Genomic DNA, 14,905 nt, shown 5'->3' on the forward strand with positions numbered 1-14,905 from the left:
TATATAGGCGCACTAATGTATATATTTTTTAACATATTATATATATATATTTATGCTCATAAATATGTATTTAAGGAATTTGTGTATATTTGCATACATGCATACATACATACATACATACATACATACATATATATGTAATACAATTATAAGTTAACGTTAATATAAATGAGCAGATGAATAAACTTGCCGCTGTCCTTCCTCCTTGCTCCTGTCCTTCCAATTTGTTTTTGTATTTTTGTATATACATATGTATGTATGTATTTACATATTTATTTATGTGTTTATTGGGGTGGAGCGAAAAAAATTTTTTTTTTCTTGCTTAGCCTGGGGGAAAAATCTGTAGATTATAAAAAAAAATTTTTTTCGCTCCACCCTAGTGGATATATAATATAATGCAACCTTGTTTTTTGTGTTTTTTTTATATTTGTATTTATATTGCAAAGCGTTTGTTCTCGCTTATATATTAAAAAATTAAATAAAATATTGAGCCTTACAAAAACTGATACTTGCAATTATTTATTATTATTTTTTTTGCATCATTTATGTGTCATGCTAAACGAGCTCTTCAATACTTTCTTGATAACTGTCGATATTTCTTTTCGTTTAAGCAAAGTTGTTACTTTAATTTTTTTCCTTTTTCACCTTGTGTAATTGTGTTTATATAAATGTATCCAATGGCAGCGCTACTGTTGTGCAGTGAAGCATTCAAATAGCCAGTTAAAATCCCATTAGACTTTTAAACCTTAAATATTTGCCCACGTACATACATACACACATACGTGCTAAAGTACCCACCGGATATGGGCTTCCTCAAATTGTTGTCACTTTTTAAATTAACTGTGTAAGGTTGGATTTAACAAAAGCTAATAATTTGTAATAAAATTATATTTATTATTGAAAAATATTTGTGTAAAATTAATGTTATGAAAATGGTTATATGATTATTATTAAAAAAAGATTGGTTTAAATTTTCGAAATTTTTGTAAATTTTAAGTTTACGAATTTTTATGTTATTATATGGTAGTACAAGGAAACAGCCAGGGTTGCATTTGTTTAAGCTTTTGTTATGATACACAAAAACCATTCAGTTTATGTTTATTTTTGAAAAAAATACTTCGCTAAATTTTGTAGATTTTTGGATTTTTGAATTTTTATGTTGTTATATGTTAGTAAAAGAAAACAGCCAGTGTTGCATTTGCTTAAGGTTTTGTTATTATTAAAAAAATATTTGTTTAAATTTTTGTTATTAAAAAAATATTTGTTTAAATTTTTGAAATTTTGCAAATTTTTAGTTTTCGAATTTTTATGTTGTTACATGTTAGTAAAAGAAAACAGCCAGTGTTGCATTAGCTTGAGATTTTGTTATTTAACATATACGAGCCACGAAATTTCTATAATTATTTTTTCAGTTGATTTTTTTATATTTTTTTTTTTGTTAAACTTATTTTATGAATTAAAAAAAAAAAAATTTTTGTTTAGTAAATTTTTTTATAAAATTTTTTTTATCAAATATTTTTTTTATTAAATTTTATAAAATACATAACTTCTTGCTCCTTTTTGCTTCAAAACTTTATTATTTGTTGCTGTTCTTTTTTGCAATTTCAAAAGTATTTCTTTGAGTGTATGTTGTAACCATACTGTTGACTCGATTCCGAATGACGTCAAACAGCGCTGAAATGTAAATTTCCATTGTATAAGTATTCTATGTACGATAAAGTTTGATTCGCACTGACGTGTATAACGTAAGCTTTTCGCATAACAGCTTCTTATTGTAAGTCACAAGTAGCGCAAGGTTTTATGAGCAACCCAGCTTCACAAACTCTACTTGCATATCGTCATACGTTTTAGTAAGAATTTTCGTTCTGGAAAACTTTGTTATTTGACGAGATATATTCACGAAATTTGGCATGGATTCAAATATATAGTTCAGGATTTCGAATATATAGTTCAGATCGGACGACTATAGCATATAGCTGCCATACAAGCTGCACGATCAAAATAAAGTTCTTGTATGGAAAACTTTTTTATTTGACGAATTATCTTCACGAAATTCGGTAGAAATTAGATAATCCAAGGCAGTGATACAATCTCTTAACAAATTGCATATAACAGCCATACAAGCTGACCGATTAAAATCAAGTTTGCTACGTTTTCAGATTTACTTATACATATAGTTGCAGTTGTGAAGGTATTATAGCTTCGGTGCCGCCGAAGTTAACGATTTCCCTTCTCCTTTATTGATAAAGTTTCACTTGTTATCTGTGCGCGTTCTTTATCCGTTACTTAGTTCTACATATATATTTATTATGTACGAGTATACCACTGCTGATTTTGACTTTCTTTGAATTAATGGTGCGCACCTGTTTTGCCGGTTTGGAGTGCTTTGCTCATTAAACTGCTACGCCATCGTTTAGTCGACACGCTCTTATGTACTTACATACATACATATGTATGTATGTATTTGCATATTTAAAATTCCCAAACGTTTAGGAATGCCACTCACTTTACAACAAATACACGACTAGGTTTCCAGCCATAGCAGCATGAGCAACATTTTATCGCTCGCTGCAAATGGCAGATAAAAACACATCATCGCTGCCTGTGTTTGGCCTAATTAAATTTGGCGTCCCAACGTAAAAAAAAACAAAAAACATGAAATTATGCCAAAAATGTGACTTTAGGCTAACACAAATATCAGGCAGCTTTATGCTTATTTTCGTATTTGTTTGAACTAGATCGACGCCCGTCAACAATTGATATTTATATACAAATATTTAATAAGCATTTACATAAAACTCATCGCTATGTATACATATATGTATATGTATGTCTGTTCGTGGAAAATGTGCTGGTCACGGGCTAAAGTTTGACGTCTGCGAAGTCCATTGTCGTTTCCTCAAAACGGCTTAGCAAAGCGTTTTTCAACGATCATGTCACACGATCAGCGTGTTCGTTGCCACTGTACATACACATGTCCACACTGGTATATGTAAATGCATAACACACACACACACACCTATATGCGTTTATAGCGCCGGTGGGTTTGGCTGATGTTGTTGACGACTGATGATGTTAGTTGCCGGTGAATACGTATGTTTTTGTTGCTAGGCCCATAATCGAGAACTGATTTCATATATTAGCTCTTTAATACACTACATGCATAAGTGTGTATCTTAATTATATTTATTTGGTTTCATTTGCTTAACTTTTTGCTTGAATACTTTTTCCTGCTGAACTTCAAACCGCTTAATGCATATGCATATCTTTATGTACAACGCTATAAGTAAAAAAACGACTTTTTTCTAGTTATTGCACTACATAAAATTTTTTTTCAAGAAATTTAGTCGTATGTACTTATGTATGTGTGTATACAGTGCAATAAGTAACTTCTCTGTTTTTTTTAAGTTAACCTTCGAAATCGAAATATTTGTCTTCGAAGTTCGGGTTTTGGGTTTTGCGTTATTGAAAAACATTTTTATTAATTATACTGAGCAGTTAATTAAACATGAAAAATATGGGTGGAATAAATTTTTTAGTTTTTCCTCTTACGTCAATGGTGTATAGCATATTACCGTTGAAATTTGTTTTTGGATATTGCACCAAATAAATTTTTTACGAGAGATTGAGTCGTTGTAAAAAAGTAAGTTCTCCGTTTTTTCGAAGTTAGCGTGGGAAATCAAAATATTTTTCTTCGAAGTACGGGACTTGGGCTATTGAAAAAACTTATTATTAATTATACCTACAAAATGGTTGCTAAAAATTTGCAAATAGAGACATATCTACCTTCTCTTTTCTTATTCTATAATAATATTAGAATTTATTTATTAATTTTTCGATCAAAATTATGTGCCAGTTGGAATCAAAGTCGGTTTTTCGAAAAAAACTAATATTTTCTATTTCAAAAATATTGACCCAATTTCGACACCTCGTAGTTTCTGTCATGTAGGCTTGACTAAAAAATGTCATAAACCATTTTTACGTACTTTTTATAACAATATTTATTTTTTTTCAATAGCGAATAGCGCAATGTCGAAAATTGAAGTCAAATATTTCGATTTTGTTGGCTAATTTCGAAAAACGAAAAAATTACTTTTTTCCTTATGACTGAAACTCTCGGAAAAATTGCTTTACTCCAATACCCAGCTATGTGTTGTACAGCGTAATACAACTGACATTATTATATTCAGTATTTGTTTAATATGTAAATAGCATCCTTTTTTGTTGCGTTTGTTCCATTTTTTATCAGCCATTTTTTTCTGAATTTGCAATTATATTGCTTTTTGCGCTCCAACAACGTTTATTATAAAATTTATCATAACGCTTGAAAAGTGCGCATATTATGGCGTTGCCATACAGCATTGCAATTATTTGTTGTTTTTGCTTTTCTTTTTACTTAGCTATCGTTAATTTTTTTTGTTTACATAATAATTTTTACTTTCTTTTTTTACTCATTCGTCGTTTTGGTTTGTTGCTGTTTTATAATAAGCGTCTTTTTTGTGTTTTCTTTGCTTTTTATTTTTGCTAACTATTATCTATACACTCGCAATGTGTTTTGTGCTTTTGTTTTGTTAGTTTTTGTTTGAATCTGCGCTTGAGATTTACATTTGTTTACAATATTTGTAGTTTTCCACTTACTATGTATTTATTGATTGCTATTGCTTCTTTTTCAACTCAAAGCATCTAGTTGTTGTAGTGCTTTTATTGTGCCTTGCTTAGTTGTTTATGCCGATTTTAGCGTTCTTTTTCGTTTTCGCGTTTTGCTTTTTGTGTTTCGTATGTGTGGATACATATAAACATGTGCTAATATTTACATTTCTGTTCCTTTGTTTGTTTTGCGGTATGTGCTTAATTTTTAGATTTTTTTTTAAATAATTAAAATTTTTTTTAAATTAAAAATTTATTTTTTTTAAATATTTTTGTTTTTAATTTTGAATATTTTTTTATTAAAAAATTTTTTTAGTTTCCTTTTTTATTTTTTTTAAGTGTAATTTTTTATTTATTTTAAGTGTAATTTTTTATTAAGTTTAATTTTTTTTTTATTTTACTTTTTTATAAATATAAACATGTGCTAATATTTGCATCTCTGTTCCTATGTTTGTTTTGCGGTATGTGTTAAATTGTTTTTTTTTTTAATAATTTGTTAAAAAGAGTTTTGTTTATTTTTAATATTTTTAATTTTTTTTTAAGTTTAATTTTTTATTTAGTTTAATTTTTTTAGTGATATATTTTTTTTATTTTAATTTTTTTATTTTTGTTCTTTTTTTATAAGTTTTTTTATTATAATTATTTTTTATTTTATGTTTTATTTTTTTATTTAATTGTTTTTAGTTTAATGTTTAATTTTTTTTTATTTTTGTTTTTTATTTAATCTTGTTAATTATAATTTTTTTTTATTTTAATTTTTTATATTTTTAATATTTTTTATTCTTATTGTTATGCTTTTTTTTGCATTTAAATCATTGTTTATTTATTGCGCTTTTATTTATAGCTGTCGTTTTCGCTGTCATTGGCTGTCATTTACTCAGTGAATAATACTATGTGAATAAACCTCACTTATTTCAAATGTGTCGATATGTTTGATTATAATTACAAAAAAATATTGTTGCTATATATTTGATGTATGTATGTACATATGTACATAAAAATATAAATCGAGAAACTTGTTTACTTGCATACTTTTTCCACTTATTGCCGATTTCACAATAAATATGCAATTCTGTTTATTTGGCAACCTAAAAAAAAATAAATTGATTTTGAAGAGTGCTTAATTATTGTGCAGTAACCTGTATCTGAAAAAATAATTAAATAAAACGAATTTAATATAGAAAAAGTAATTAAACGCAGCGCTACATAAAATGGTGGCTACTTTACAAGTTCATACTATATTAATAACCACAGTTTTCGTATTGCTTTCAATTCTGCGCAATTAAATCTTGCGCTCAATTATGGCGAAAGACGATGTGTGCCATGGTCGGGTCTTAGTTACCTGAAACGCACACGTATTTTACTCCGCCCATGCATCAACTCACTAGCAATCCAAAAAATGATTTACAAGACAGCCTAAAAAAGTCGATTTTTGCTTATGAAAAAAAAAACTACTGTATTAATTTGTGCATATTTATAGATATTTTAAGAATATACAGTAAATTTTATGAAGAAAAAAATTAAATAACTTCGAGTTACACGCAAACTCCGATGACGCTAAAAAAATATGGTCCTCCATTGCTGCAGTGACTCGATCTTCTCCGTGGATGAAACTTCAAAAAGTAAAAACATTAACTAAAATATATCAACCGTGCAATGACCTTGTCGAAAAAAATAGACAAACTCGCCATTTCTTAAAAAAAAATTTCTTTAAAAAAAAGTTGAATTTCAGCCAAAATTTTGGTCGTTTTTGGACTGATAAAATTCAATTTTTGATCAGAAAAAACTGACCTACCGGTTGTATCGAGTACTATATACAGAAAATGCAGAAAAAATTTGACAGTGAACGTATCATTTGTGTGTTCGTGTCTTGTTCGATTACTCGGAAAATGCTGTTTCGAGAAAAACGCATTTGAATATACTTTGGAAGGCTGTAACTCAACAAATATTTGATAATATTTTTAAAAGTCTATACTGTTGAAACATGCAAAGAATAAAAAAAATATTTTTTTTCTTTAAATTTCACACCAGGTGTGCCCCTTAAGGAAATATTATTTTCTGGCGCTATAACAACAACGACAACTTCTATTTAGCGTGCCTTATAAAACCAGCTCCTTATTTGTAATATGCCAAAATGCAAAACTAATTAGCAAAATGTATAATTACAGGTAAAAATAATAATAAAAAAATACACAGCAATAAAACTTGCGCACTCGTGGGGTTGCGTAGCAAATAAAAAAAAATTGCTTAGCACAATTTCATGCGCCATTTAAGACGCCATTTTCTGCTATCGCTCGACCAGACAGGCATTCTTGTATGAATAGCGTTCTTCATTCATATGAGTACTCACATTTTGTATGTATTTATGGATGTACATATTTACTTATGCGTATGTGCATATTCCTGTGTTCGAGTATGTGATTATATGCCTATGTATGTATGTATTGTATGATTGTACGTACTTTGCTGCTATTTCAAAAATTTGCTTCAATTTTCAGACATTTCTATTGCATGTCCATTCTGCTCAACGCCAGACATTTGTTTTCATCTTAATTTGCGCTCTTTTTGTATATTTCTATTTATTGCCTTTCTTCTCAACACTTTGTTGAAACTCACCTAACTGCTTACTTCGCCGCGCGACAGGTTATGAATACAATGTTATGCTTTTAGTAATTTTGCATTATATTTTTGTTTTTTTTGTTGTTGTTGTTTATACATACATACATTGTTATAATTAATCTTATAAAGATTATTATAAAGTAAAATTAAGTTTATTTAATATAACTAAATGCCTAAAGTAATATAAAATATTTTTCTACGAAATATGAACAGAAAAAAATTGAAATTTTCATTATAAAATACAAATAATTTTTTTTTGAAGTACAAGCTTTTTTCAATTAAAATTTTTTTAAATAAAAAAATGTTTTTTTTTTTTAAATAAAAAAATGTTTTCTTTAAATAAATAAATGTTTTTTTTTTAATAAAAAAATGTTTTTTTTTTAAATAAATACATTTTTTTTAATAAAGAAATGTTTTTTAATAAATAAAAAAAAATATTTTTATTAAAAAAAATTTATTAAATAAAAAAATGTAATAAATTAAAAAATATTTATATTAAAAAAATATTTTTATTAATATACATTTTTTAATTTAAATCAATCATTTAATACAAAAGTGAAAGTATTTTTAAAACAAATAATTTTTTTGAAATAAATAAATTTTTATTACGGTAAAGTTTTTTAGTACAAATAAATTTTTTTTAAATACAAATATTTTTATAAAAATACAAATAAACTTCTTCATATGCGAATAGTATTTTAAAATACAAATCATTTTGTTAGAAATTTAAATCATTTTTTTTTAGATACATACTACATAGATACATATTATTAATACAAATAAAGCCAAGCTACATATAAACGCACAATACTTATGCCTATCTGCATACATACATACATAGTTTAATAAATAACGCATCTAATGGAGCAAAATTAGTTATGAATAAAGAAATGTACATACATATGTACATATGAATATGTATGTATATACATATTTCTAATGAGATTGTTAGCGATAGTGTTGCCGATAAACATGTAAACACAAGGGCATAACTTTTATGGTGCTTGCTCCGACCACGCGCATCATTTTGTACATTTCTCTATACTTTGCTATTTTTTTCTACATTTACATACATACATATGGGTGTATGTATTTACTTTGATATTGTGCAATAAAAAAAGCACCAATAACATCGCTGACGCTAGTTTTTGCTAGCTGCAATTAGAAGGTGTGAGTTGACGGCACATCTGCCAGTTGGGTTCAAGCGCAGCAAACTATACACAGGCACGCTCTTGTGCTCTAAATAATTGAAAAGCACGCTAAGAGCATTCATGCATATGTACAATGATATATACAAGTATATGTATTTATGTGTGTGTGTAAAGAGAGCGAAAAAAATAAACGTGAAATATGGCAATTGGACAAACGTGATTATCAGACCTTCCTTCCGTTTATACTTTCATATGCAAACACACACTATACTAATGCATAGCTATTTTGCGCTCACACACATATGTACATATGTATGTATATAAATGCACATACACAAATTTTATATTTATTTTTTTCACGCTTCAACATTTTTTGTAGCATTTCACTTGTTCTCAGCAATTTGCGCTCGTGCTTGTATATATACACATACACATATGTATGTATAAATATATGCATGCATATACACATAAATATATAGTAGGTATGTATGTAAGTTTGCATGCATTATTCCCGCGCATCCATGCTGCAATTATTTGATTACTTTTCACTCTCTTTTTAACCGTTTCATTTCCTAGTCTGTTCCTATAGCACGTGGCCACATCATCATTAAATGCCGCTGTCAGCCCGCGCGCAGTTAACACATGCACACCTCATGGTGGTTCTGAAAAGAAAGCTCTAAGTTATTACCGCTTTACTTTGCTACTTAAATGCTGCACGCACACATATACACACATACATATGTACATATGTATTTGTATGTGACTTATTGTTTATTGCAGTTTACATAGTTCTTGTGTGTTGTTGTTTGACGCTCTGCTAAGCCGTCATTGCCTTTGGCTCTTTGCCTTAACGTCACAGTTTTGCGTCACACACACACACACACACACATACACTCCCATACACATTCCATGCCATTATAACCGTTTTGTTGGCTGTCTTCCACTTTATTGACTTTATTTGCGCTTTCTTGTTGCCCACACTTGCCGCCAACTACTGCCTAAAACCATATACATTAAATATGTATATAAGCTGCTTTTGTTGTTGTATGGTGTGCGCGCATGCGTGGTAATTGCATTCTAAGCTGCCAACTGTTTGATGGTGAAAAAGTTCTGTGGTGTTCTATTAACAACATGATTTTCGCATTTGCTCGTTGGTTTATGTATATATTTACATACATACATACATATGTTTGTACATATGTAGGCAACCACTTGGTGCTTTAAGTATTTTTGCAGCATTTTCCTACCATGAAGATCTTAGGTCAATGCACGTGATATGCATTTTTATAATAATTAGGGAAGCATACTTTATAGCAATCTAACCTAATTTAGATTTGATTTCATGTACAACATGTACTTTTTACCGTTGTATCTTTGCTGTTGCATTAATTTAGTTGCATGCAGTAGATACTGCCTATTGCAGAACTCCACATTTCCTAGTTAGAAAATAATGGATCAAAAATTTAATTTTTTTATTATGCTTTTAATTAAGAAATTGGAGTAGCAAATGAAGAAAATGGTTTTCGAAACAAAAAAAGAAAATATTTACATATTTACACTAATTAACTTGCAAGTCAGAAAAAACGCGTTTTTTTTGTGAATTTCTTTGTTGAGGCATTTTATTTTAATAAACAAATAAAAAAAAATAACATTTACAGAATTTAAAGTATTTTAATAATCGCTGATTTACTTTGAAAAATTTTGGATTCCCTTGAGCCCGTAGCCGATCGCCAGGAGGACCTCCTATTAACTAAAGTCTCTTACAAAAACGCGCATATCTCCGAACTATTTGCAAATTTTTGGAGTATATTCTTGAATATACATATGTACATTCGATATATGTACATAAATGCAAAATCGATTTTTTGAAATTCACTAGTGAATATAATAATAATACCTTTATTTGTTGATTTTGAAATTTTATCAAAGATCTCCTTTTAAACAGAGAAACAAAGTAGGGCAAGCGCAAAATAATTCAAAATTAAAAAACGCCATTTTTTTAATTTAGAAATATAAACTCGTCAATAATATTTCTTTTATTTTTCATTCTGGCTTTTAGGAGTAAAAGTTTCATTTTTAATTTGTAATCCAATTTTTCGTACTAAAAATCTGTTTTTAATTTCTCGATTCGAGAATTAGGGACTTTAATTTAAAATTAATAACACCATTTTTTTTTTTAGTTAGAATTATAAACTTGTGATTTGGGGATTTTATTTTTCAAACCATTATTTAGGATAAAAAATTTTATTTTATTTTTATTTAAAATTTTTTTTTCTATTTATTTAAATTTTTTTTAAATAAATTTTTTTTTAAATTATTTTTATATATTTGTTATTTTTTTTAAATTTATTTTTTTTAATTTAATTTTTATTAATTTTTTTATTTTTAATTTTTTTATATTTTTTTATTTGTTTTTGTATTTTTTTATACTTTTTTTATTTAAATTTTTTTTTATTAAAATTTTTTTATTTTTAATTTATTTTTTTAAATTTTTTTTTAATTTTGATTTTTTTTTAATTTTCCAAAAATTAAAAATAAATTTTCAATCCGACATGAGAGATTATATTTTGAAAATTTATTTTTAATTAAGATTTTGGAGATTACAAAAACAAAAAATAATAATTAGTTTAAATGGTCGTCTTTTTAATGCATTTTTGCAACCCTGTTTTATTATGAATGGTTTATTTATCATTATCCCTTGTTTTTTTTTTTTTTTTTTTTTTTTTTTTTTTTGTTAAACAATAGCAGCCTTTTTTGAAATTGTTTTATTATAATTTAATAAAAAACATTTATTAATATGTGTCGACATACATACATATGTATAAATTGAACCTACAAAGTCAGCAAATCCACTTTTAAGCGGATAAAACCGTTAAGAACACAATATTTCATCACAGCACTGTACGGATGTATGTATATAAGAATATGTACATATGCACTGTGCATCTATATTGTATGTATGAATTCATAATGCTTACTAATAACTGCTAGCAGTTCAGAGTTCTTTTCACGACAGGTAGCCATCCACTTGTTCTTACAGGCTCTCTTATACCACATACTTACATATGTATATAAAAGTATTGGCTGCACTATGTCATCGTCATTGACTTTTGAAGGTCTCTGTGCCCACTTTTATGTGCTTTTTATTGGTTTTGTGTTCTAAATAATTAACGCACTTCATCATCACTCCATACAATACCGCCCGAACGTTTGCTCACGCATGCACCCACTTAGCACTTACTCACTCGCTATTCGTAGCAATAGCACGCGTTGTAAATATTGTCCACCGCGTCCCATTTCACTGGTCTGCAACGCTATCTACGCCTTATTTATCACTGTGCTCTCTTTGCATTTGCGTATAGCTTTGGCAGCTCTTTCACTGTTGCACGCACAGCCGGTGAAATCTGGCATACAGCCCAAAAGCAGACCAGCACGGCACAGAGCAGCATAGAACAGTCCAATTAGCCTATGTTACATGACTTAGGATATGCAAGAGTAGCTATAATACTCTTAATAGGTGGGCGTAAATGTGGGCCAAAGGTTTGAAAAAATATTGCACTATTATCAAGCGGTGCGAGTAGACGTTGTTGTTTCGGTTCGTTATACCAACACATGACATTTGACATTTAGAAAAGCGCGACGAGCATAAAGCGTAACCGCATGAGGGAGTTGTAAACGAATAATGTGTTGATAAATTAGGGGAAAATTGTAAAGAATTGCAGGCAAGTGGAAAATTACATTTTAAAAATTTATTGCTGTAGTAAGATGGGCAAAAAGTGGTACAATATCAATTATGACACGCTGGAAGTGTTTTTCGGTTTTGGATTTTTACAGAATACGATGTGTAATAAGAATTTATGTGTGTGTGTGTGTGGGCAATACGAATGCGAAAAACGTCAATAATTAAGCTATTAAGTGACAGGTGCGTGTAAACGACACAGTAAAAATTATCCTCAGAGATTTTTAAATATTTTTCATGCGCGCTGCTCGGGCAAATGGCTGTTGCAAGCAATTTTTTAAACACATACTTACACGGGTATGTATGTATATGTGTAACTTTTTGCATTTGCTGATTTATAAACAAGCTTTTGCCGCTGCAACATTTTATTTTCATTTTATTACTACGCATTTCCATTATGCATTGTTTTCGTCAATTAGATTATGTATCGCAATTTCTCGTTTAGGAATATAAACAAAAAAAAATGTATAGCGAAATGACAACAAAAAAATGTTTGTGCATGCGAAAAATGATTAAATGCCAACGCTTAGAAACGATGACGATGCCGATGCCGTTGCCGACAACGACGACTTCGTTGACTGCGCCGACACACATCGGAACGGCCTTAAAACGGTGACCAACTGCGCTGTTGTCTGTCTCCGGTTTTCCAACACGACCAGTGGCGGTCGCGGTCGCGGTCAACGTAGACGCTTTTGTTAGCTTAATTTTTTACCTTTATTTTGGTAATAGTGTCAAAAGTGACGTTTGATGAGCGTCAAAAGAGCGCTTTTATGTGTTGTATTGCTTTTAGAGATGCACGAGGTAGCTCTTAGTTTCAACATGTGCTCTTTAGTTTCTTCTCAAATTTCAGTTATACATGCTTACTTTTGCTGGGAGCATTGCATGTATTTTTAGCCCGGTTTTTAGTAAATATACATACATACATATATATTTATTTATGTGTATGCCCTCGCGTTGACTAAACTTGCTATTGTAGCGCAATAAAAGCTTTGCCGGCTTATGCGCGCTCTGACACACTTGTGCGCTCTCGCTTTCCTTGAGTTTCTCTCATTCATGTTTTGTGCTTTTGTTGTGTTCTTTTTTCCAATAAAGTTCAGTGGTCACATGTTTACCTTTTTTGTGTATACAACTACAACATTACCTTTCACTATAACCAACACTACGACATTTTTGCAATATGCTCTTTCGCACTGCCACTTTCCCGCTAACAACAATTAGTTGGTTTGTTGTTACGAGTGCCAGCTAAGAATGCCGATTCGGAATATATGTATGTATACGAGCATATATAAAAACTTAGTGTGTTCAACAATGCTCGTTTATGTTTTGAGATTGCATAGCAAACGCTTGTAAACACCTTCACGTTGCCGACTAATATACCATATGTACATACGTACATCTGTGTGTGTGTTGCTGCTCTCGTTCACCTGCTGTTTTTGCTCCAGCTTTATTTGTGCTATTCGTTTACTCTCTAGTAAATAATAATCGTCGCACATATTTGATTTGATTTACACGCATTTTTATACATTTTTGTTTACAATCAAGTAACTATAGCAACTTTTCGCTTAGCGGCATTGGCATCGGTTCTAAGCTGACGCGACGCACCAATAAATTCTACAACAGCCAGCGGCTGCTTAAGCATTTGCACTAGTATAGAAATTCCTTTAGTCGACTTACAAGCGGTTACCAATAATGATGATAATTGTGTCGCGCGTTTCTAGGCAACTTTAAAACCAACATTCCGACGCATAAACGCGAGTTTGTTCCTTTCAGATACAAACAGTAATTTTATTATGACAACATTAGATTGTTGTTGTTATTAATTTTTGATTATATACTTTATTTTTATTGCTGTTGCATTTTTTTTTTGGCATTTATTACATGCAAAATTGGTTTGCCGCATTAGAGACGCAGTCAGTTCGTTAGTTTGACTTGACAGTTTATTGAATTACTCGTAACCGTGACAATTGAAACACACAAGTGACACATCAAATTTGCGAAAATCAATGTAGAAATGCTTGTGCGACTATTTAAGAATACTTAATACAATAGTGACTAGTGCAATAGCAAATTTTTTGGGCGTTGCATTCCAATAAGTGCAAATTAATAAGTTTTAGTTGAAATAACATGTAGAGACTTGTCAAAATGGTAACAGCTTAGAAATGTCTAACATGGTGTCTGCAGCAGCATGCGCTGTTAATAACTTAAGGCAGATGCTGAGGGTTTGCAGAAATGACTGCTAATTTGTGTAGAGTGATGAAATTGCAATTAAATTTGAATTAAACAAAAATACATATTTGTAATTACTTGTAAGCAAAGAATAATCAAATAATTAATATGCAAAACTAACAAAAAATTGTTGAGCACGCTATAATGTCTTAATAATTGACTGCAAAATAGTACTTATTATACTTAAGCAGACAAGTAGTAAATCTATAAATGACAAATTGGTATATTAATAATAGCAAAATAAAATGGCATTCTTCGCAGTTTTCTTTCATTTAATTTTTTTAAGTAATTTAATTAAATTTCAAAACAACATTCTTACTATACTTTATATAAAAAATAACGCCTTCATTCGCATATATACATATAGAGATATGTATGCATGGATATTTGTTTTATTCTGTATAGTTACACTCACTTTGAGACGTACAAAATATCAATTCATGTACTCCTGTATTGTATAACCTTGGCTTTTTGTTGCAAAGATATTTCGCATACTAATATTTTATTACTATTTGCTGCGCAT

General features: G+C 29.4%; 1 protein-coding gene across 3 annotated transcripts in view; it reads left to right on the top strand.

Annotated features, from left to right (window-relative positions):
- The window catches only part of CHES-1-like (Checkpoint suppressor 1-like), a 64,691-nt gene that overhangs the window by 40,813 nt on the left and 8,973 nt on the right, over positions 1-14,905 (top strand). The gene's annotated exons all lie outside the window — the stretch shown is intronic.

This window comes from Bactrocera oleae, chromosome 5 (genome assembly GCF_042242935.1).
Source record: "Bactrocera oleae isolate idBacOlea1 chromosome 5, idBacOlea1, whole genome shotgun sequence".
Lineage (NCBI taxonomy): Eukaryota > Metazoa > Arthropoda > Insecta > Diptera > Tephritidae > Bactrocera > Bactrocera oleae.